The sequence below is a fragment of the Capra hircus genome, chromosome 21, assembly GCF_001704415.2.
Source record: "Capra hircus breed San Clemente chromosome 21, ASM170441v1, whole genome shotgun sequence".
NCBI lineage: Eukaryota > Metazoa > Chordata > Mammalia > Artiodactyla > Bovidae > Capra > Capra hircus.
Window position 1 is genome coordinate 17635940 of NC_030828.1, and position 23630 is coordinate 17659569.

The following is a 23630-nucleotide window of genomic DNA, read 5'->3' on the forward strand; positions in this document are numbered from 1 at the left end:
AGGGATTTGCAAGATACTAACAAAAGTGAGAAGAGAAGTGCCCAGATAGCTATTGTATGTGACAAAAGATAGCCATAGCCATTTAAAAAATTAGTAGAGATCACATCTACCGGAATTGCTTCAGGGAAGAGATAGCATCTGAGAAAAACATTAAAAATCGCAGAAGATGGATTTCAATAGCCAAAGATACAGAAGTGGACATTCCTGAAAAAAAAAATACCAGCTTGAGTTCAGGCATAGACTAGAAAACAGTTGGATGTTTGGAGCAGCAAACAGCACATTTGGCAGGGGAGATGTCTTTGACATGACAAGGTGAACACAGTAGGTTTGGAACACCTAGCAGAGAACTTCGAAGTTCAAGGAAAGGATTTTTGTATTGATTATAATTCAAGAAGCAATTGCAGAGTATTCAAGAATAACAGAGAAATAATACAGTAAGTTATTCTTCTAGGGAAACGAATGCCCTAGTTTTATTTGTGGAGGATTGGCACAGAAAAAGTCAAAAGCAGGAGGGTGATAGGACCTATGTGGGGGCTCATGGTAGAAATGGCTCATTATGTTAACCTTGCAAACAAAGAATAAAATCACAGTGACCCTTGAGACTGACCAAATTGCCCAAACAACATTCTGTTTTCCCCTGCCGCCTACCTTCTCAATGCTACAAGACCACCAGATTCCAGACCTCTGGCTACATGACCACTGGACTCAGCTGTAGGCTAAAAATTAACCATCCCTTCAGAGAATTTTTCATTGGCGGGCTATAAGAAAGACTCCATCAGAAAGGGAAGATGCTGGTTCTCCTTCAGGGCCAGTTACCCCCTCATTTCCCTCTAACAAATTCCCCTTTTCTGTGCCTGACTGCCTTGCTCTCTTTCCTCCGCACTTGTCCTACATTCTGGTGTCGAAACCCGGGAGGGAAGATCCACTGCAACTGGGTGGGATCCTCTCACAAGCCCACCTCTGGGGGTCCCCTCCCTTGGACCTTGCCAAGAAACTGAGATGAGCTCTGGGACAGAACTCTCCACTGCCTTGCTGGACTGACATCCACATACCGGCCCACGTTTCATTCATCAGTTGTTACAATGGTGAGTGAAATCCCATTCTCTCAGACCCTCTCTCTCGCCTCCTTTCCAAGTCCTGGCCCTAGGCGGCCCCACGGCCCTCGAGCCCTTGGCCTTGTGCCCCATCTGATTTTGAAGTGGGGGCGCCCATTTCAAAGCAGACTATTCTTACTCTCCGAGAATGGTCTGAGAACAAGGATGCCTTTCCTCTCAGACATTTCTCCTCACTTTCTCTTGCCCTTGTCTGCTCTTCCTATTTGGCAGCAATGGGAAATTCTCAATCCCAACCCTCCAAATCTACTCCTCTTGGATGCCTTCTCCGAAACCTAAAAGCCTTGGACTTCCAAGGGGGGATTAGACCAGAAAGAATTATTTATTATTCTAACACTGTCCGACCACAATACAGACTTGATAATAGGTCCCACTAGCCAGAAAACAGAGCTCTTGATTATAATACTCGATGGGACCTCAGTAACTTCTGCCACTGCAATGGCAAGTGGCTAGAAATCCCTTATGTTCAGCCTTTCTTCGATCTTTGCTCCTGACCTTGCCCCTGTGAATCCCATTCTACTTCTCAAATAGTCCTAGTGCACTCTGGGCCACATCCTCCTAATACAATAAGCTCATGTAGGCCCTATCAGAGAGTTAGCAGATCAGTGTGATGGTTTGAGAAGTAGCAAGATTTCAAAGAGGTAAGTATCTGTGATAGTGCAAATGAGATGTGGAGTCCTGGTTGGAGATTTTCTTTTTTTAATTTATGTGTTTATACTCATTGGAGAGAAACTTGGAAAATACAAAGTATAGAGAAAATGAAAATAGCCAATAATTCCACCAACCAGCCATAAAGATGAACATTTTTATGTATACCGTTCATTTTAAATTAATTTTTGTTGGAGTATAGCTGCTTTACAATGCTGTGATTGTTTCTGCTCTACAGCAAAGTGAATCGGTTATATGTACACGAATATCCTCTAGTTTTTAGATTTCCTTCCTGTTTAGGTCACCACAAAGCACTGAGTTTCCTGTGCTATCCAGTAGGTTCTCATTAGTTATCAGTTTTATACACAGTAGAATACATATGTCAACCCTACTCTCCCAATTCATCCCAGCTTCCTTCCCTCCTCAGTATCCATACGTTTGTTCTCTGCATCTGTGTCTCTATATCTTCACTGCAAATAAGTTTGTACCATTTTTGAAGATTCCACATGTAATTGATATTACATGATATTTGTTTTTCTCTTTATGAGTTACTTCACTCTGTATAACTTTCTCTAGGTCCATCCATGTCTCTGCAGAGACATTTACAAATGGCACAATGGTGCTCCTTTTTATGGCTGAGTAATATATTCATTCTTTAATTTCTTATACATTTTTTTTTTACAAATTAGCATGATACCTATCATACTGCTTTATGCTCTGCTTTTCTCAGTTAGTAATGTCTCACAATTACTTTTCCATGTTAGAAAATTTATTTTATGTAGCATGTTAATTACAACTGAGTAGCCAATGTTCATGGGTATAACAATTATTAAATCATTCTCCTATTGGGCATCTTAGATGATTTCTAATTTTCCAGTATTATAGTGAAAGTGAAGTTGCTCAGTTGTGTCTAACTCTTTGTGACCCTGTGGACTGTAGCCCACCAGGCTCCTCAGTCCATGGGATTCTCCAGGCAAGAATACTGGAGTGGGTTGCCATTTCCTTCTCCAGGGGATCTTCCTGACCCAGGGATCAAACCCAGGTCTCCTGCATTGCAGGCAGACTCTTTAACCTCTGAGCCAGTGCTGCCATAAACATATATACATATACACACACACACATGTATGTGTACATATACATATTGGAATAGGAAATGGCAACCCACTCCAGTATTCTTGCCTGGAAAATTTCATGGACAGAGGAGACTGGCAGGCTACAGTCAATGGGTTCAGAAAGAGTTGAATGTGACTGAACTCACACATACACACATGTCTCTGTGTGTGTGTGTGTGTGTGTGTGTGTATCATTATATTTTCTGATTGCTTCCTGAAATAAATTCATTAAAATGAGATGGCCAGAGATGGTTGCTAAACTATCCCAGTAGTTGTTCTCTCCTTTTCTTTTAGTATTTGAACCAGAAATTTGGTGCACACATAGATACCTACACTAAAAGCTACAGTTTTCAGATACTGTTTGATCCCGAAGTTCCTGGCATTGGGATCTAAGTGGAAGTACAGTTTGTGGCTTCTGCAAAGTGTTGTCTGATGCTGAAGTCTTCTATATGCATTTCTTCTGGCAGAGAGCTGATAGGATGGCTGGAGCTGAAAGAATCCAAGGACATGGGAAGGCTTTGCTGAGACTGATCAAGCAATAGGATAGGTTCCTTCTGGGTTCATGGTGCTGTCTGTGGAGCACCATGCTTGCTTTGGATTGCCCACTTACAGAGAGAAGGAGAAATATACTTTTCTCTTGTTTGAGTCACTTTAGAAGTTGGTTTTCTATCATCCATAGCTGAACTAATCCTAACTAAAACAATGGCTTTGAAAGTTTGCACATTTTTAAGGCTCTCTGTACACATTACCAATTTTGAGTCAAGAAAGGCTGTGCTGATGAATATTTCAACCAGTAATGTGTCGATTAAAGTATCAGTCTCCTTCTGCCCAAGGTAACACTAGGTATTATCATTCTTTTTAAGTCTTGGCCAGTTTGGTAGTTGATACGAGATATCTCTTTGTTTTAATTGGCATACCTCACTCATTCTTCTGAACATTTTCCCCTTTTCCTTCTCAGTCCCCTTGGCATAATCCTCTCTTTGACTTGGGATTCAGAGCCATCATCTACATTAAAAACGTAGCCCTGGGACTTCCCTGGTGGTACTGTGGATAAGAATCTGCCTGCCAATGCAGGGGACACGGGTTCGACCCCTGGTCTGGGATGATTCCGCAGGCTGAAGAGCACCTAAATCTGTGCGCCACAACTACTGAGCTTGCATGCCTTACAGTCTGTGACCTGCAACAAGAGAAGCCACAGCAATGAGAAACTGTGAAGCCAGCGCACCTGGTGCACGGCCGTAAAGACCCAGCACAGTCCAAAATAAATACATAAATTCAAACAAACGAAAAATAGCCCTGACGATGCACGAGTTGGCCTTTGCTGTTCTTTAAATATCGTTCTGCTATTCATTCCAGTAAGCAGGGTTTCTGATTCAAAGACAATATGCCTGGGGGTTCTTTCCTTGCCTCTCACTTATAATTTCCTTTCCTTGCTACCAGATCTGTTTCAGCATGGCATTCTCGGCCATCCCTTTAAAGTGCTCAGGCTATTTTATTGTTCCAAACGGAACTGAGGTGTACAACCTAAAAGAAAATTTGGAAATTACAAGTAGACAGAGATTTCAGCCTTCACGGACACATTGATTTCTCCTTCCCTGTCCACTTTTTGCAGGTGCCTATCTGGCTAGCCCTCTTTTTCTGCATATTCTCTAAAACTTCTTTTTTTATGTACTCCTTGCCTTTGGGGAAGTAGGCTCTTTTCTAACTGACCTAAGTATATCATTTGATTTTCAATCAAAATTGTTCTCCTTGCATCCAAGAGAAAGAACCCTAACCTGTAGTCTCTCTAGGTATTTCCCTTAGTCTCTCTGCAAGAAAACCTTTTTCTCTACCCATAAGGGTCAGCTCCCTTGATTATTACCTACTTCGAAGAAAAAGGCAAACAACAAAAGCTTTGAGAATAATTTTTTTAATACATTAAAACTCCTAAATTCTAAAATTTTTGTCATGTGTGTCAACCATCTTATCACTTTCTAATCTTGCCTTTCCCCAACATCTGTTCTTATCAATTCTGCCAACATCTGTTCTTATCGATTCTGCTTGCCTCCACAACATTACAATCCATCCCCCTGAAAAGATTCTCCACTTTTCCCCAAACGGTCATTTCTAAATGTACATCTGCCCACTTACTGCCACTTCTTATTACTTATATTGCCACAACTATAACATCCAGAAAATCCAATTGGATTTTGAATACCGTATCACTGATCAACATGGACTCTTCTGAATTCGTTACAAGTTAATGACGAGGGTAGAGAAAATGATGGTATACTGTCCCCTCCCCCAACTATCTTTCTCATTTAGGAATCGGGTTCCTTAGAGATTTCTCTTCCATCCTCTTTTCTGCTGACAGCAGGTGTTCATGAGGCCATCCTGCTATTTCCATTACCCCACTCCATCTTTTATTAGAGAATCTTCCTCTGTATACAGTGCTTTGACCACCTCTTAATATGAACCATCAAATGAGTGCCTACTATGAGTCGGGCACTTTTCACACATCATCTAGTTTCATTCTGAAAATAATGTCATGACATAAGTGCTATTATTAGTCTTCTTTTAAAGGTGTAAGTCCCAAAGACACAAATGGTAAGTAGTGGAAAAAAGGTTTAAACCCGGACGGCCTGAACTGCCTCCCTGTCAACAGCACTCTCCTGCTTTTCCTCACTTGGCCTATTTATTCTCTTTTGTAGCACCCTGTCACTCTGATACCCCTGCCTGGAGGTCTTCCTGCCATCTGCATCACACATCAACTTGAATTCCACTGAACTCTTGACTCAGGGTCTGTAAGTTTAATAATAACAAAGCAGCTACACTGCAAGACTATTCGTTTTCACCATCTTTTCCCTTAAAGCTTGGAAGGCTAAAGAAAATCATAATCATAAGTGGTATCAATGGTGATGAAAGTCAAACTGCAGACATCAGCCTCCGTTACAGTCTGTTTTTCTGATGACAATAGCTACCAATAAATTAGGGCTTAATAGTATATCAGGCACTGTGCTGAGCTCTTTTGCATCACATTTGGTTCCTGTGTCAACCGTCTGAGAGGGGCACAGTTATTGTCCACATGTTACAAATGAGGAAACAGAGAATAGGAGACTCCTAGTAACTGGCCTACCTCATACACAGATCAGCTGGCAGACCCAGGATTTGAGACCATGTCTGTCCAAATTCAGCACATATATTCTTAAGCACTATGGTACAATGCTTTGCCTTTTTAATAATATTGCTGATATCTTATTAAAATAGCAGAAACCCATGGGGGAAATAATTACCCAACAACCTATCCCCAAATGCAATCAATTTTTCATTTTATATCCTTCAATATATGACCATGTATAATATATATCCAACTTTACCTATTTATATTAAGTAACATTATGGATGAAATTATACTTGTCTACATTTTCCATTAATATTTTGTAAAGCATGCAACTCTCTGACAATATATTTGAAAACTTGAATGAAATAGATGATTTTCTAGCAACGTATCAATTACCAAAACTGACCCATTAAGAAGTGGAAAATTTCAATAGCCTAATTACCACAGAAATTATAACAAAAGGTACTGGGACCAAGAGACTTTTCAGCTGAGTTTATCTAAAATCTTTAAATAAGAGATAATTTCAATGTGATTTAAACCAGCCATAGTTAAAAAGAGATGGTCATTTATCCAATCCTTTTATGTGTACAGTTTAACTTTGATATCAAAATATAATAAAGATGCTATAGAAAAGAAAAATATAATCACAGTTTAAATAGAGTCCTAGAAAATTGATCCTGCAAAATTATTGAAAGAACATTATAACCAAGAAAGGTGTCAGGAAACCAAGATGGTTGATATCAAAAAATTTATCTGCATGATACATTATGTTAAGGAAATAAAGATTAAAACTTGTGCAAATAAATCAAATGCTAAAGTTATTTTTAATAAAACTTTAAAAAATGTTAATTAAAAATGGAGGAAAACATAATATAGACTACTGAACACAGTAGAAAATATTATCCTAAATGGATAATATCTAAATTAAAATAAGAGATCAGATAGGGGAACCTTCTATCATCATTATAATATTGTATTGTGTGAGTTCAGTCACACTGTCATATCTAAACTTTTCACAGCCCCATGGACTATAGACCACCAAGTTCCTCTGTTCATGGGATTCTCCAGGCAAGAATACTGGAGTGGGTTGCCATTTCCTCCTCCAGGGGATCTTCCTGACCCAGGGATCGAAGGATCAAACCCTTGTCTCCTCTATAGGCAGACAGATTTCTTACTGCTGAGTCGCCAGGTTGACTCAAATACAGGGTTTTCCTGAGGTCTCGAGCAGGAAAAAAAATCTGCCTGCAATATAAGAGACAGCCTGCAAAGCATTTTACCAAAAACATAATAAAACAAGCAACATACAAAATATTTTTAGTGCAGTCTTGTGTTGTCTTTTTTCTACATGACAGAAAGTGAAGAGGAATGAAAGAGCCTCTTGATGAAAGTGAAAGAAGAGTGAAAAAGCCGGCTTAAAATTCCACATTCAAAAAACAAAGATCATGACATCCGGTCCCATCACTTTACAGCAAATAGATGGGGAAACAACGGAAATAGTGACAGACTTTGTTTTCTTGGGCTCCAAAATCACTGCAGATGGTGACTGCAGCCATGAAATTAAAAGATGCCTGCTCCTTGGAAGAAAAGCTATGATAAACCTAGACAGCATATTAAAAAGCAGAGACATTACTTTGCTGACACAGATCCATATAGACAAAACTATGGTTTCTCTAGTAGTCATGTGTGGATGTGAGAGTTGGAGCATAAAGAAGGCTGAACACCAAAGAATTGATGCTTTTGAACTGAGGTGTTGGAGAAGCCTCTTGAGAGTTCCTTGGACTGCAAAGAGATCCAACCAGTCAATCCTAAAGGAAATCAGTCTTGAATATTCATTGGAAGGACTGATGCAGATGCTGAGGCTGAAGCTCTAATACTTTGGCCACCTCATGCGAACAGCTTACTCATTAGAAAAGACCCTGATGCTGGGAAAGATTGAAGGCAGGAGAAGGGGACAACAGAGGACAAGATGGTTGAATGGCGTCACTGACTCAAAGGAGATGAGGTTGAGCAAGCTCTGAGAGATGGTGAAGGATAGAGAAGTGTGCTTCAGTCCATGGGGTCTCAAAAGAGTCAGACACATGTCTGACCCTATGGGCTGCAGCCCACCAAGCTCCTCTGTCCATGGAGATTCTCCAGGCAAGAATGCTGGAGTGGATTGCCATTTCCTTCTCCAGGGGGGTCTTCCCAACCCAGGAATCGAACCAGTTCTCCCACACTGGCTGGAGGATTCATCTCTGGGCCACCTAGGAAGCCAGCCCACACATACACAGAAAACATTTAAACTATTAAAATGTAAGAAAAAAAGAAAAAAATATCATTCACATTTGCCTCAATGAATTTCATTTGCATTTTTTTTAAGATTTCTTGGGATTTGATGTGGATCATGTTTAAAATCTTTATTGAATTTATTACAGTATTGCTTCTGTTTTATGTTTTGTTTTGTTTTATTTTTTTGACCACGAGACATGTGGGATCCTAGCTCCCTGACCAGGGATCAAACCCCCTGCATTAGAAGATGATGTTTTAACCACGGACCACCAGGGAAGTACCTCACTTTCATTTCTGTGTTGTCTGTGTTTTACCTCATTTCCCTTCTCCTTTTAGATTTTTTCCTCCAAAAAAGGTTGAAAACATTAATAGACTTATATGTATCATCTTCTTCATTCTTTTCTACCAACTACATTGTTATTTATTACAGGTGACAGCAGAAGAAAATAAAAACTACCTGTAAATGTACAAGATTACCAGCATTGACATGAGGAAATTGTTCATCTCTTTGTTCTTTGTTTATTCTGGACTATTTCTACTCTGCTTGCTGGAAGCCTCTCCTTCTGTAATGCCTCAGGTCCTGCTCAGTTTCCAGAGAGGGCAGTATCTGTGGATGATTAGTTTTGAAAGGCTTAAATATCCCGGAATCGATGTTGTCCTGATGGCTCAGGGGTAAAGGTGATCTGCCTGCAATGCAGGAGCGGCAGGAGATGCAGGTTCAACCCCTGGGTTGGGAACATCCCCTGGAGGAAATGGCAACCCACTTCAGTATTTTTTCCTGGAAAAATATCCCACGGACAGAGGAATCTGGAGGGCTACAGTCTACAGGGTTGCAAAGAGTTGGACACGACTGAGTGAATAAGCATGTGAGTAAACATCAGAATCACAACTCCGAATTTGTCAACCCAAGGCTCAGTGGCTGGGCTTCTTTTGATCCTGATCTATGTCGAGAGAGAGTTCTTATGGAAAGAGTCACTGGACCAGGTCTTGAATAGTGCCAAGAGCAATGTTTTTACTCTCCATCCTTCTAGCCAATTACACAGGATATCAGTCACCCCCAGACAACTGTAAACCAATGAGGTAACTTGTGAAAAGGCCAATGATTGCATCAACTTCCTACCTAATCTTCTTAAAAATGAAATAAGTACAATAGAGCCACCCATATGCTTCCTATGTGCCAGGGATCCATACAAACCCTTTACTAACATCAAGTCATTGAATCTTCCTGATAACTCTAAAGTAAGATTTTCATCTGTGTTCACAAATGAGACACACAGAGAGGTTATGTAAATCTCACACTGAGTCTTCAAACGTCAGTGTCTGGGCACTTAACCATCATCTAACACTGTTTCTCAGTCCCAGGAAAAAAACGAAACAGAGAGAATGCAAGTTGAAAAGATCTTCAGTTCTAGGCAAGTGAGGGTTGGTTTGCAATCTTGTGGTCTGTCTCAACTCCTCAGTGGCCAGCACCAATGTACCCTAAATACTGAGCCACGTAAACATTTATCTTTCTGAGCAGATTCAGAATGATGAGAAATTTGCTTTCTCTAGGGGAATGGATTCTCTACAATTTTATTTATTTATTAAAGTAAAACATACATTCAATGCCACTGTTTATTGTTTTCCCCCTAATTTCATATTTGCTATGAAACTGATTTTATCCGTGACAGTTTTGCCAACCTTGGTGTTTCTTAAGATTTGGCTTGGGATCTCTGCACTGAGATTTCCCCAAAGTTAACATGTCAGCACTGATCAGGAAGGAAGTGATTCACGTGGCTGGCAATAAACTGTGAGGGACTCCAGAGGAGGAAGCTGAGAACAGGAGGAAGCACAGAAAGTATACAATCCCATCTGGTCATATATTACCATGGGTGTGCACAGAAATGGAACATAACTATTGGGATGGAGTCTCTTGTGATCTTCACATACAACCCTCAAAAGAGCCCTGAGTATGTATCCCCATCAACACAAAACGAAACTGAGTTTTCACTGAGGATTTTCTGTGCGTATAGTTTTGGGTTTTTTTTAACTTATTTTTTGGGTGTGCTGGGTCTTAATTGCTATACACTAGTTGCTGCAGTTGGGGGTTATTCTCTTGTTATTGTGTGGCTTCTCTTGTTGCAGAGCATGGGCTCTAGGCACACAGGCTTCAGTAGTTGCAGGGTATGGGCTCAGCAGTTGTGGCCCACAGGCTTAGTTGCAACATGTGGGAACTTCCCAGACCAGGGATCAAACCTGTGCCTCTGGAAGTGGCAGGCAGATTCCCAACCACTAGCCCACCAAGGATGTTCTGAGCATAGATTTTAATAATGTAAAGTGTATTTAAAAATGCATTAGTCTGCTTAGGTTGCTATACCAAAATACCATATCCCGGGTGGCTTAAACACTAGACATTTATTAACATCCCTCAGCATTCTGAAGGAGGAGAAATCCAGTATCGGGGCACTGGCTGATCCAACCCATGGTGAGAAGTGCTCTTTCTGACTTACAGATAATTGTCTTCTTGCTGTGCCCTTGCACGGCCAATTTGTACAAAGTTCTAGTGTCTCTTCCTCTTCTTGTGTGTGTGTTCAGTTGCTCAGTCATGTCTGACTCTTTGCCATCCTGTAGACAATAGCCAGCCAGGCTCCTTTGTCCATGGCATTTCCAGGCAAGAATACTGGCTGCTGCTGCTGCTGCTAAGTCCCTTCAGTCGTGTCCGACTCTGTGCGACCCCATAGACAGCACCTCACCAGGCTCCTCTTTCCCTGGGATTCTCCGGGCAAGAACACTGGAGTGGGTTGTCATTTCCTTCCCCAATGCATGCATGCATGTTAAGTCACTTCAGTCGTCTCCAACTCTGTGCAACCCTCTGGACAGCAGCCCACCAGGCTCCTCTGTCCATGGGATTTCCCAGCCAAGAAAACTGGTGTGGATTCCCATTTCCTCCTCCAGGGGATCTTCTTGACTCAAGGATCAAATCCTTGTCTCCTGCATTGCAGGCAGATTCTTTACCACTGGGCCATCTGGGAAGCCCTTCTTCCTCTTCTTATAAGGGCACTAATCCCATCGGGCATGCTCTATCTGTATGACTTCAGCCAAACCTGATTATCTTCCAAAGGTCCTTCTCTGAACTCCATCACTTTAGAGATAAGAGCTTCCAAATATAAATTTTGAATGGACGTAATTCACTCCATAGTAACCTAAGACACAGCATTTTACTTTTCAATAAATCCTCCATCAAACTTGTCTCTTCTTTCCCAATGTCTTCTCTCTTACTATTCCTAGGTTTCTCATTTCTCTGGGAACCCCTTCCACCAGGAAGCCCCTACCTCCTCCCACCCTTCAGAAACTTCCCCCCTTCGACCACATTTCCTCATTCCTTATACACAGCCAATATTTCAACTCTAAGAAAAAGCCATTCCACACAGGTTGGCTTTGAGCTCAAAATAAAAGAGATTCTCCACACTGATTCTATTCTTTCTAGAAGATGCTAGGGAAATATCTAATTTTTCTCTGCTACAAAATATATTTGGTTTTTGTCACATGCTTGTATACCTAACAAATATTCATGTATGTATGCACCACTGATTAAAAAATAAGTTCTATCTGTACAGGTTTCCACTATAACTAGTTTTTCTCTTTAAAAGTTCCAAGTTTAAATTTTGAGGGGGAAACAGAAATGACATACTGAAATACGGCACAACATAGATGAACTCTGAAAATATTTTGCTGAAGTAAAAACACTATCCCAGTCGCAAATGACCACAGATGGTATGATTCCCTTTAAAGGTAATGTCCAGAACAGGTAAGAAAGTAGATTAGTGATTACTCAGGAGAAGGCAGAATGGAAAGTGATTGCTAATGGTTATGGAATTTCTTTCTGAAATTCTAAAAATGTTCTAAAATTGACTTTGGTGGTATTGGTTGCCCCTCCTTTTGACTATACTAAAAACTTTTCACTTTATTGCATTAAAGTATACTAAAAAACATACTTGAAATAGGTCACTAACTGGTATAGGCATATGAAATATATTTCAATAAAGTTTTTTTCTCAAGTTTTATGTATTTGACTGTGCTATGTTTTTATTGCTTCGAATGGGCTTTCTCTAGTTGTACTGAGTGAGGACTCTCTCTAGTTGTGGTGCTTGAGCTCAACAGTTGTGGCTCACAGGCTCCAGAGCCTGGGCTCAGTAGATGGAGTGCATGGGCGTAGGTGCTCCGAGGCATGTGAAATCTTCCTAAACCAGGGATTGAACCCTTGCCCCCTAAATTGGCAGGCATACTCTTAACCACTAGACCGTCAGGGAAGTCCAATAAAGCTGATCCTTAAGTCCAAAGTTTTAAAAATTGGAATTATCTCAAGGACAGATTCTGACAATGCTGGGTCCCTGAATGGGTCTATTCTTGATTATTATACAAAAATTGTGTCTTAAAAGTGATGAATCATGGACTTCTCTAGTGGTCCAGTAATTGATAATCACCTGACAATGGAGGGAATCTGCCTGCAATGTGGGAGACCTGGGTTCGATCCCTGGGTTAGGAAGATCCCCTGGAGAAGGGAAAGCTATCCACTCCAGTATTCTGGCCTGGAGAATTCCATGGACTGTATAGTCCATGGGGTCGCAAAGAGGCAGACACGACTGAGCGACTTTTACTTTCACTGCCAGTGGAGACAGTGCAGGCTCCATCCCTTCTCTGGGAAGAGCACAGGTAACTCAGAGAAACAAAGTCCATGCATGCAACTACTGAGCCCGCGTGCTGCAACTGCTGAAGCCGGAGAACCGAGAGCCAGTCCTCCTCAACAAGAGAAGCCACAGCAGCGAGAATCCTGTGCACTGCAACCTTGCTCACCACAGCTAGAGAAAGCAGCGTACCAGCAGCAACGAGGGGCTGGCACAGCTAGAAAATAAAATAAAGTAAATACTTCAGTAAAAAATAAAACAGTAATGAATCACATTTGGCTCTACTCAGCTAATCATTGTACAGATCTTCACTTCACTCTTTACTGGGAAAATTAACTGGGTCCCAAAGTAGATTTCCAAATGTTTTAAGTACTAATTACGTTATTGGAACAAGCAGAACCTCAATGAAGTCTTGACATACACACAACACATATCTGGATGTATAGTTTCCATTTTGTTTCTTTATAATCTCATAGGCTGCATGTTACCGGTGGGCAGTAAGGAATTAAAAAAAGAGGTAAAATACATGGTTACTTGCTGTTAAGAATTTATAACAAACAGAAGAAAGAATATGAAAGCATGCATAATTAGCCCCAGGAACAGAAAAAAAATAAGAAAAATTAACAACCAATTAGAGGTCTGTATCCATGCTAATTGCTGTCTCTGAGAGGTATCCCATCAAGAATGGCAGCTTGCTTGTCTCTGTGAATGGGGAAAGTGTGAATGAGTGAGAATGTTGGTTCCTCTGTAGAACAAATTCTTATCTCACAGGTTCAAATTTTCCAGGCTCATGAATATGACACATTAATATTCATTAAGTGGCACACATTATCATTTTAAAAGGAGATTACTGAGGACTCACTATTTTCATTCCATCACATTTTCCAATTAGGAGTCCCCGTTTTGCAAATAATCAGCTTTCTGTTGCCAAGGGCTTTGCAGCCGCCTTCTGGCAAGGGGCTTTGGAGCTCAGGTCAGCATCCATTTAAGTAACAGGAGAACACTGAAGCAGAATTATATCTTTCTAATGACAGGTTAATCTTGCAGTGGTGAACCTGATCAGAGACGAGCCATCCTCTGAAGGGAGAAGGCAGGAACGCCTTTTGGGAGAGGATTGTAGACAATGACGTTTGAGAAGGAGTTGCCTACAGCTATTGAGAAATAAATACAGCCTGGGAAAGGTCTTGGAACTCTCATGAAGCAAGGAGAAACAGCATTGTAAGTGGAGATCCTAGCGGTATCAAAATGAACACAAAGGGCTGTGCTACTAATCATCACTGGAGGCTAATAACCAAGCAGGAAAGAATACAATGAATAAATATGTGCATTTCCTCCCGATAAACACTGCAGTTCTGAAAGAATTTTTTGTTGTTGTTGAACTTTCAGATTTTATTAATGATTTTATCAGATTAAACACTAGTCTAAGATTGGCAATCCACTCCAGTATTCTTACCTGAAGAATTCCTATGGACAGAGGAGCCTAGTGGGAGACAGTTCATAAGGTCGCAAAGAGTTGGACAAGACTGAAGCCATTTAGCAGGACATGGAAAGATTGGTTTTTGAAAACTATAAAATAAATTTGCAATAATCCATTTTGATATTTTATGTGTATATATACAACTTACATGCAATATTACCTAAGATATAACATGTTACATAATCATGCAACAAGAATTATTATGTAATATCATGCAATATGCAATATTATGTTATATATGCATACATATATATTAGGTAATATATAATAAATTACATATACAGTGCATTATATAATACATGGATCTCCACTCAAACAGTATTTCTAAATGAAACAATTTCTCATTTAAATTATGTATTCACAAAATTAGTATAAGGAGATAATGGATCCTTTTCCTAACAAACTCAGTGGTTATACCCTTATACATTTATGAAGAATTGCATACAAATGGCAAAACAAAATGTATGTAAAAATAGTATGTAAGGAAAAGTGAATTAGTCTTCATAATAGCTCATCACTTCTTGGTCCTCCTTCCTAGAAGGAGTTTCTTTACCAGTTTCTTAAGTCTCTTTCTAGAAATCAAGTAAGCGCACATAAGCATAGACAGACCACTTGTTTCCCTGACATAATTGGGAGCATGCTCTGAGCACTCCACTTTCACAATTCACTAAAAATCTATCTTAGATGTAATTAGATATCAACATTTAGAATTTAACTCACTGCAGGGGACATAGACTACAGCAAAATAATCCAATCAGTCACTAAAAAGTGAAAAAGTAAATAACAATAACAAATCCCAGTGGGGCTGGGAAGCCGACATCTGGAGTTGGCTACAGAACATTATCTAAATATCAAGTTTCCAACAAAAAGTTAAGAAACACAAAAGTCTGACCCACACAACAGGAAAAAAAAACAACAGATAATAGAACCGCAATGAGTATATACACAATTTAATGGACAAATACTTCAAAGTAGTCATTATAAATATGTTCAAAGAACTAACGGAATGGAAGCCATGAATGAAAAGTTAAATAGAGCTACACTGAAGGACGTGGAAGCCTGGCGTGCTGCAGTCCATGGGGGTCGCAGAGTCAGTCATGACTGTGACCGAACTGAACACTGGCAGTGTCTTATCAAGTAAAGCACATCAATAAAAAAGTATAAATTATTTCTTCTAATTGGAAATTCTAGAGTTCTAAAACACAATAAGGGCTTCGCAAGTGGTGCTAGAGGTAAAGAACACGCCTATCAATGCAGGAAACATAAGTGACACGGGTTCGATCCCTGGGCCAGGAGGCTCCCCCGGAGGAGGGCACAGTCCCCTTGCCTGGAGACTCCCATAGACAGAGGAGGGTGGCAAGCTACAGTCCATGGCATCGCAAAGAGCTGGACATGACTGAAGCAAATTCGCATGCATGCGTGCAAAACACAGTAAATGAGATGAAGCACTCACTAGAGAGGATCAGCAGTACGTCTGACTTGGCAGAAAAAAGAACTAGTTAACTTGAAGATAGATCAATAGAGGTGATACAACCTGCAGAACAGAGACAAAAAGGAGGGAAGAAAAGCGAACAAAGTGTCAGAGACACTCAGGACACCATTAAGCACAGCAGCACACACTTACTGGCAGCGAATCTTTCATAAACGAAAGAAAAATAAAGACATTATGAGATAAACAGAAACTAAGAATGTTTGTCTCTGGAAAATCAGCCTTTCAAGGAATACTATGGGAAGTTCTTCAAGCTGAAATAACTTGGATTTGGGGAGTCACAAACATGTGGAAATTCAACAGCACATTACTAAATTTGTCTTTCAGTCTCTAAGTCCTATCTGACTCTTTGAGACCCTGTGGACTGTAGACCACCAGGATCCTCTGTCCATGGGATTCTCCAGGAAAGAACACTGGAGTGAATTGCCATCCCTTCTCCAGGGAATCTTCCTGGCACAGGGATGGAACCTGAGTCTCCTGCACAGGTAGCAGATTCTTTACCACTGTGTCAGCTGGGAAGCCCACACTACTAAATAACCAATGGAAGAAAATAATAAATCCTAATGGAAATTAGGCTATACTTTGAAATTAAAGAAACCAAAACAACTCTTAAATATCTGGGAGAAACTAAGAAAGGAAGTGCATCACTGTTTTCATCTACACACAGAAGAACTGTACTCCAGATTTAAAACTTGAAAGACATTTTCCTTTTTGTTTCCAAGTCAAACACTATGAACAAAATTCACATGTGTAAATAAAGCATTCCATGTTATGTGTATCACTCAGTTAAGCCTGCATGTATATGCTAAACAGACTAAGGATGCAATTCGAAATTAGGCAGCTAATTATTTAAGGGGGAGCCTAAATGAATATAACACAAAGAAAGAATTACAACTATTTACAGGGAATCCATCAAAGTTTTATTGGATAATTAAGAGTTTGCCTACTCCACTGTGAGGAAAGCTGATTAAAGGAATCCTGGAAAATTAGAGCTGGTAAAAACCCTAGTAATCATTCAATTCAAATGATTAATTTTAAAATAGGGTTACTAAAAACCAGTAAGGGTAAATGTTCTGCTCAAGGTCATTTGTGTAAAGCTAGACCAAGTTTTCAGGGTTTTTTTTGTTTTGTTTTGTTTTGTTTTGTTTTTGCTTTTTCAATCTGAGTTAGCTATATAACCAGAGATAAGAGAAGTTCAAAATTATGTTGATTAAAAAGAAGGCTTTTGAGAAAAGATTGAAGACTATTCTAACACAGGGAAAACCTACCTACAAAAAATAATTCATGCATTTGAAGTCTAGGTCCAGTATTAACAGGAAAACAATAGAATGGGAAAGACTAGAGATCTCTTCAAGAAAATTAGAGATATCAAGGGAACATTTCATGTAAAGATGGGCTCAGTAAAGGACAGAAATGGTATGGACCTAACAGAAGCTGAAGATAAGAAGAGGTGGCAAGAATACACAGAAGAACTATACAAAAAAGACCTTCACGACCCAGATTATCACAATAGTGTGATCACTTACCTAGAGCCAAACATCCTGGAATGTGAAGTCAAGTGGGCCTTAGGAAACATCACTATGAACAATGCTAGTGGAGGCGATGGAATTCTAGTTGAGCTATTTCAAATCCTGAAAGATGATGCTGTGAAAGTGCTGCACTCAATATGCCAGCAAATTTGGAAAACTCAGCAGTGGCCACAGGACTGGAAAAGGTCAGTTTCCATTTCAATCCCAAAGAAAGGCAATGCTAAATCATGCTCAAACTACTGCACAATTGCACTCATCCCACACACTAGTAAAGAAATGCTCAAAATTCTCCAAGCCAGGTTTCAACAGTACATGAACCATGAACTTCCAGATAGTTAAGCTGGATTTAGAAAAGGCAGAGGAACCAGAGATCAAATTGCCAACATCCATTGGATCACTGAAAAAGCAGGAGAGTTCTAGAAAAACATCTACTTCTGCTTTATTAACTATGCCAAAGCCTTTGACTGTGTGGACCACAACAAACTCTGGAAAATTCTTAAAGAGATGGGAATACCAGACCACCTGAGAAATCTCAGGTGAGGAAGGTGATGCAGGTGAGGAAGCGACAGTTAGAACTGGATATGGAACAACAGACTGGCTCCAAACAGGGAAAGAAGTACATCAGGGCTGTATATTGTCAAAGTGTTTATTTAACTTTTATGCAGAATATATCATGAGAAAAGCTGGGCTGGATGAAGCACAAGCTGGGATCAAGATTGCCAGGAGAAATATCAATAACCTCAGATATGCAGATGATACCACCCTTATGGCAGAAAGTGAAGAAAAACTAAAGAGCCTTTTGATGAAAGTGAAAGAGGAGAGTGAAAAAGTTGTTTTAAAATTCAACATTCAGAAAACTAAGATCATGGCTTCCAATCCCATCACTTCGTGGCAAATAGATGGGGAAACTGTGACAGACTTTCTTTTTTAGGGCTCCCAAATCATTGCAGATGGTGACAGCAGCCATGAAATTAAAAGACACTTCTCGGAAGAAAAGTTATGACCAACCTAGACAGCATATTAAAAAGCAGAGACATTATTTTGTCAACAAAGGTCCATCTAGTCAAGGCTATGGTTTTTCCAGTAGTCATGTATGGATGTGAGAGTTGGACTATAAAGAAAGCTGAGCACTGAAGAATTGATGCTTTTGAACCATGGTGTTAGAGAAGAGTCTTGAGAGTCTCTTGGACTGCAAAGAGATCTAACCAGTCAATCCTAAAGGAAATCAGTCCTGTATATTCATTGGAAGGATTGATTTTGAAGCTGAAACTCCAGTACTTTGGCTACCTCATGTGAAGAACTGACTCATTTGAAAAGACCCTGATGATGGGAAAGATTGAAGGCGAGAGGAGAAGGGGATGACAGAGGATGAGATGGTTGGATGGCATAACTGACTCAATGGACATGAGTTTCAGTAAACTATGGGAGTTGGCTATGGACAAGGAGGCCTGGCGTGCTGCAGTCCATGGGGTCGCAAAGAGTCAGACACAACTGAGACTGAACTGATGTATTAACAGAGGCCAAATATTTAAATTTGGTTGTGCTCTAAATGCAATGCTTCAGTTAATGTTCATGTGGAGGAAATAGGAAGGAAAAGAAACCTTGTATTAGTGATTTTGGCATGTGAGTTAGTTGAAAAGGAAACTGGAATATTTAGAAAAACTATGAATTCAGCAAGGAGGAGTAGGTGTAGTCTAGGAAAGCTGATCTGAAGTTGATTGTGGAACATTCTAATTATTAGAAAGGTCAGCCTTACATTGATTTAAAAGCTGCTTTCTTGAAACTTTCAGCCATTAATCCTAGTTCTTCTCTCTCGATCAATGCAGAATAAATTTGTTTCCTCTTCCACAAAATAGCCTTTAATATTTAAAAAAAATTGCCATGTTTCCTTTAATTATCTTTTCTCTAAATCAATCATCTCCTGGTAGGTCAATAAATCCACATATAATAAAACTTTCAGAACAGCCACAATTTCCTCCACCTTTCTGTGATATTCTCATTTTACATTGTGATATGCAGGGGTTTCATTCTTGGCCCAAATATTCTGCCCTCTTGTCCAGTGCTCTCCCTCACTCTGATTCTCTCTCTATTTCTCTCTCTCTCTTGCTACTTCACAGCACTATTATAAGATGAATTAAGACCATGTGTGGAAAATGATTTGGAATTGACCAACATATGTACATTTACATTTATATAATAATCTTATCAACCTTCATTTATAGTGAATTGGAAATTCTTATCTCAAGAACTATTCATTTAGTATATAAGGAAATGGCAGAGTGAATCTTTAAAGTGGAATTTCCAAACCTCAACTAGTTAAACGCTCCCTTCACTGTTTTTGACATCTCTGCATAACACCTGCATAATTATTTAATGGTTTTCATTCAATTCACTTTTCTACATAAGTCATAATAAATATAAGATTAATCATAATTTTTCATGGGCTTCAGTTCAGTGCAGTCGCTCAGTTGAGTCCGACTCTTTGCAACCCCATGAATCGCAGCACGCCAGGCCTCCATGTCCATCACCAACCCCCGGAGTTCACTCAAACTCATGTCCATTGAGTCAGTGATGACATCCAGCCATCTCATCCTCTGTCGTCCCCTTCTCTTCCTGCCCTCAATCCCTCCCAGCATCAGAGTCTTTTTCAATGAGTCAGCTCTTTGCATGAGGTGGCCAAAGTACTGGAGTTTCAGCTTCAGCATCATTCCTTCCAAAGAACACCCAGGACTGATCTCCTTCAGAATGGACTGGTTGGATCTCCTTGCAGTCCAAGGGACTCTAAGGAGCCTTCTCCAATACCACAGTTCAAAAGCATCATTTCTTCAGCGCTCAGTTTTCTTCACAGTCCAACTCTCACATCCATACATGACCACTGGAAAAGCCATAGCCTTGACTTGATGGACGTTTGTTGGCAAAGTAATGTCTCTGTTTTTGACTATGCTATCTAGGTTGGTCATAACTTTCCTTCCAAGGAGTAAGCGTCTTTTAATTTCAGGGCTTCAGTCACCATCTGCAGTGATTTTGGAGCCCCAAAAAATAAACTCTGACACTGTTTCCACTGTTTCCCCATCTCTTTCCCATGAAGTGATGGGACCAGATGCCATGATCTTCATTTTCTGAATGTTGAGCTTTAAGTCCACTTTTTCACTCTCCTCTTTCACTTTCATCAAGAGGCTTTTTAGTTCTTCTTTACTTTCTGCCATAAGGGTGGAGTCATCTGCATATCTGAGGTTATTGATATTTCTCCCGGCAATCTTGATTCCAGCTTGTGCTTCCTCCAGCCCAGTGTTTCTCATGATGTACTCTGCATAGAAGTTAAATAAGCAGGGTGACAATATACAGCCTTGACGTACTCCTTTTCCTGTTTGTAACCAGTCTCTTGTTCCATGTCCAGTTCTAACTGTTGCTTCCTGACCTGCATATAGGTTTCTTAAGGGACTAGATCTGATAGATAGAGTGCCTGATGAACTATGGACTGAGGTTCATGACTTGTACAGGAGACAGGGATCAAGACCATCCCCATGGAAAAGAAAGGCAAAAACATAAAATGGCTGTCTGGGGAGGCCTTACAAATAGCTGTGAAAAGAAGAGAGATGGAAAGCAAAGGAGAAAAGGAAAGATATAAGCATCTGAATGCAGAGTTCCAAAGAATAGCAGGGAGAGATAAGAAAGCCTTCCTTAGTGATCAATGCAAAGAAATAGAGGAAAACAACAAAATGGGACAGAATGGGGAGATCTCTTCAAGAAAATTAGAGATACCAAGGGAATAGTTCATGCAAAGATGGGCTCAATAAAGGACAGAAATTGTCTGGACCTAACAGAAGCAGAAGATATTAAGAAGAGGTGGCAAGAATACACAGAAGAACTGTACAAAAAAGAGCTTCACGACCAAGATAATCACAATGGTATGATCACTCACCTAGGGCCAGACATCCTAGAATGTGAAGTCAAGTGGGCCTTAACAAGCATCACTATGAACAAAGCTAGTGGAGGTGATGGAATTCCAGTTGAGCTATTTCAAATCCTGAAAGATGATGCTGTGAAAGTGCTGCACTCAATATGCCAGCAAATTTGGAAAACTCAGCAGTGGCCACAGGACTGGAAAAGGTCAGTTTTCATTCCAATCCCAAAGAAAGGCAATGCCAAAGAATGCTCAAACTACCACACAATTGCACTCATCTCACACGCTAGTAAAGTAATGCTCAAAATTCTCCAAGTCAGGCTTCAGCAATACATGAACCATGAACTTCCTGATGTTCAAGCTGGATTTAGAAAAGGCAGAGAACCAGAGATCAAATTGCCAACATCTGCTGGATCATAGAAAAAGCAAGATAGTTCCAGAAAAACATCTATTTCTGCTTTATTGACTATGCCAAAGACTTTGACTGTGTGGATCATAAGAAACTGGGGGAAACTCATAGGCTTTAATTATTTTTTCTGATAAATAGAAAGTATAATAATTAAAACTGAAAGTATTGTTCACCTATAATGTAAAATCAGTTTACATACCCCTAGCTGAAGTCATCTGCACGTTAGGAGGTACTGGTCAACTGAACAGTCCTAGAGAGAGAACACTGGGGTTAGTTTCCATTCTCCTGTCTTTACATTAGCTTATTAAAACAATTAGAATATATTCCACATCTTTATTAACTGGATTCTTGGAAGTAACAATGACCTGACTGTGTAACTTTGAAATATTTGGTAAATGGCACTGCTGCTGCTGCTGCTGCTAAGTCGCTTCAGTCGTGTCCGACTCTGTGCGACCCCATAGATGGCAGCCCACCAGGCTCCCCCGTCCCTGGGATTCTCCAGGCAAGAATACTAGAGTGGGTTGCCATTTCCTTCTCCAATGCATGAAAGTGAAAAGTCAAAGTGAAGTCGCTCAGTCATGTCTGACTCTTAGCAACCCCACAGACTGCAGCCTACCAGGCTCCTCCGTCCATGGGATTTTCCAGGCAAGAGTACTGGAGTGGGGTGCCATTGCCTTCTCCAAAATGGCACTGGTCGTTGTCATTTATCTAGAGGTTGTGTTTGGGCCTGCTATGCCAGGAGTGACAGAAGTCAGGAAAAGGGGAAAGCTAGAGTCACCATGCGGACTGAGGTGGTGATCCTATGAAGGCAAGACTTGCTGTTCTCCACAATATCCCAAATCTGGTCATAGCTCTTTGCTTGTAATCCGAGCCCACTATATTATTCATTTGATTCAGCAAGAAAGTCTCCCTGACCTATGGGGTAGACACCATTGTTTTCTCAGAGACTTTACTTTCTCAAGAATCAATGACAGATGGGTGTCAGAACTAAGACTCAAAATTAGCTCTGTATGACTCCAAACCTCTTGCTGTTTCCCCAGTTACACAGTGTTAAAGTCCAGTCTTTATCCACACGGATTAAGAAGAAAGTTAATGTGTTATTCTGCTGGCAATGGAGAGACTTGAGTGACATGGCTTAAACAGACTCTAAGTCCAGCCAGAAATCTGCTCATTCAACCCTTCTCAGGCATAAGACACACCGTGATTCTACCAAAACTTACTTCTTTCCTTGCAGTTGCTTCAAATTCACGCTTTGGGTAGAAAAGGACTGATTTGACCAAGGGAAAGAGAAAGCTACATATCCTCAATGAATTGACTTAAAATAACTCCAATTGCCAGCTCATCTTAGCAGTATAAATTTATTATTGACATATGATAGATAAAATGCTAATTTTATTTAAGAAAAGGTTTTGCTTGAACAAATGAAGGTATATAGTAGTGAGAAGGAAAGGAAGGAAGGAAGGAAGGCAGAAAAGAAGAAGAAAGGGAGGAGGGAGGCTAAGAGCAGGATTTTGGATAAAGAACACTTCTGAAGAGCCCCTCTGCAACCAAAATCTCATGCCTTCCTCCCCCAAATTCTGCACATTGACAGGACTGCCAAAACACAGCCTGCTCTCTATTCCTGAGTTTATGAGCACATTTTAGTGTGATTATAATTGATATTTGCATTATTGAAAACATTCAAGGTGTTGTCACATCAAATGATCCTCAGGAAAATTCAATGATATGGGTGAAGCAAGGCTTATTCTCTTTGCTTTTAGATATCAGGTCTCAGAGGGAACAAGAACCTCTCTGACTCCAAATTCAGTATTCTCACTACTGTATCATGCAAATTGTTCTGTTTAACTGTGGTGTGGAAGAAGACTCTTGAGGGTCCCTTGGACTGCAAGGAGATCCAACCAGTCCATTCTAAAGGAGA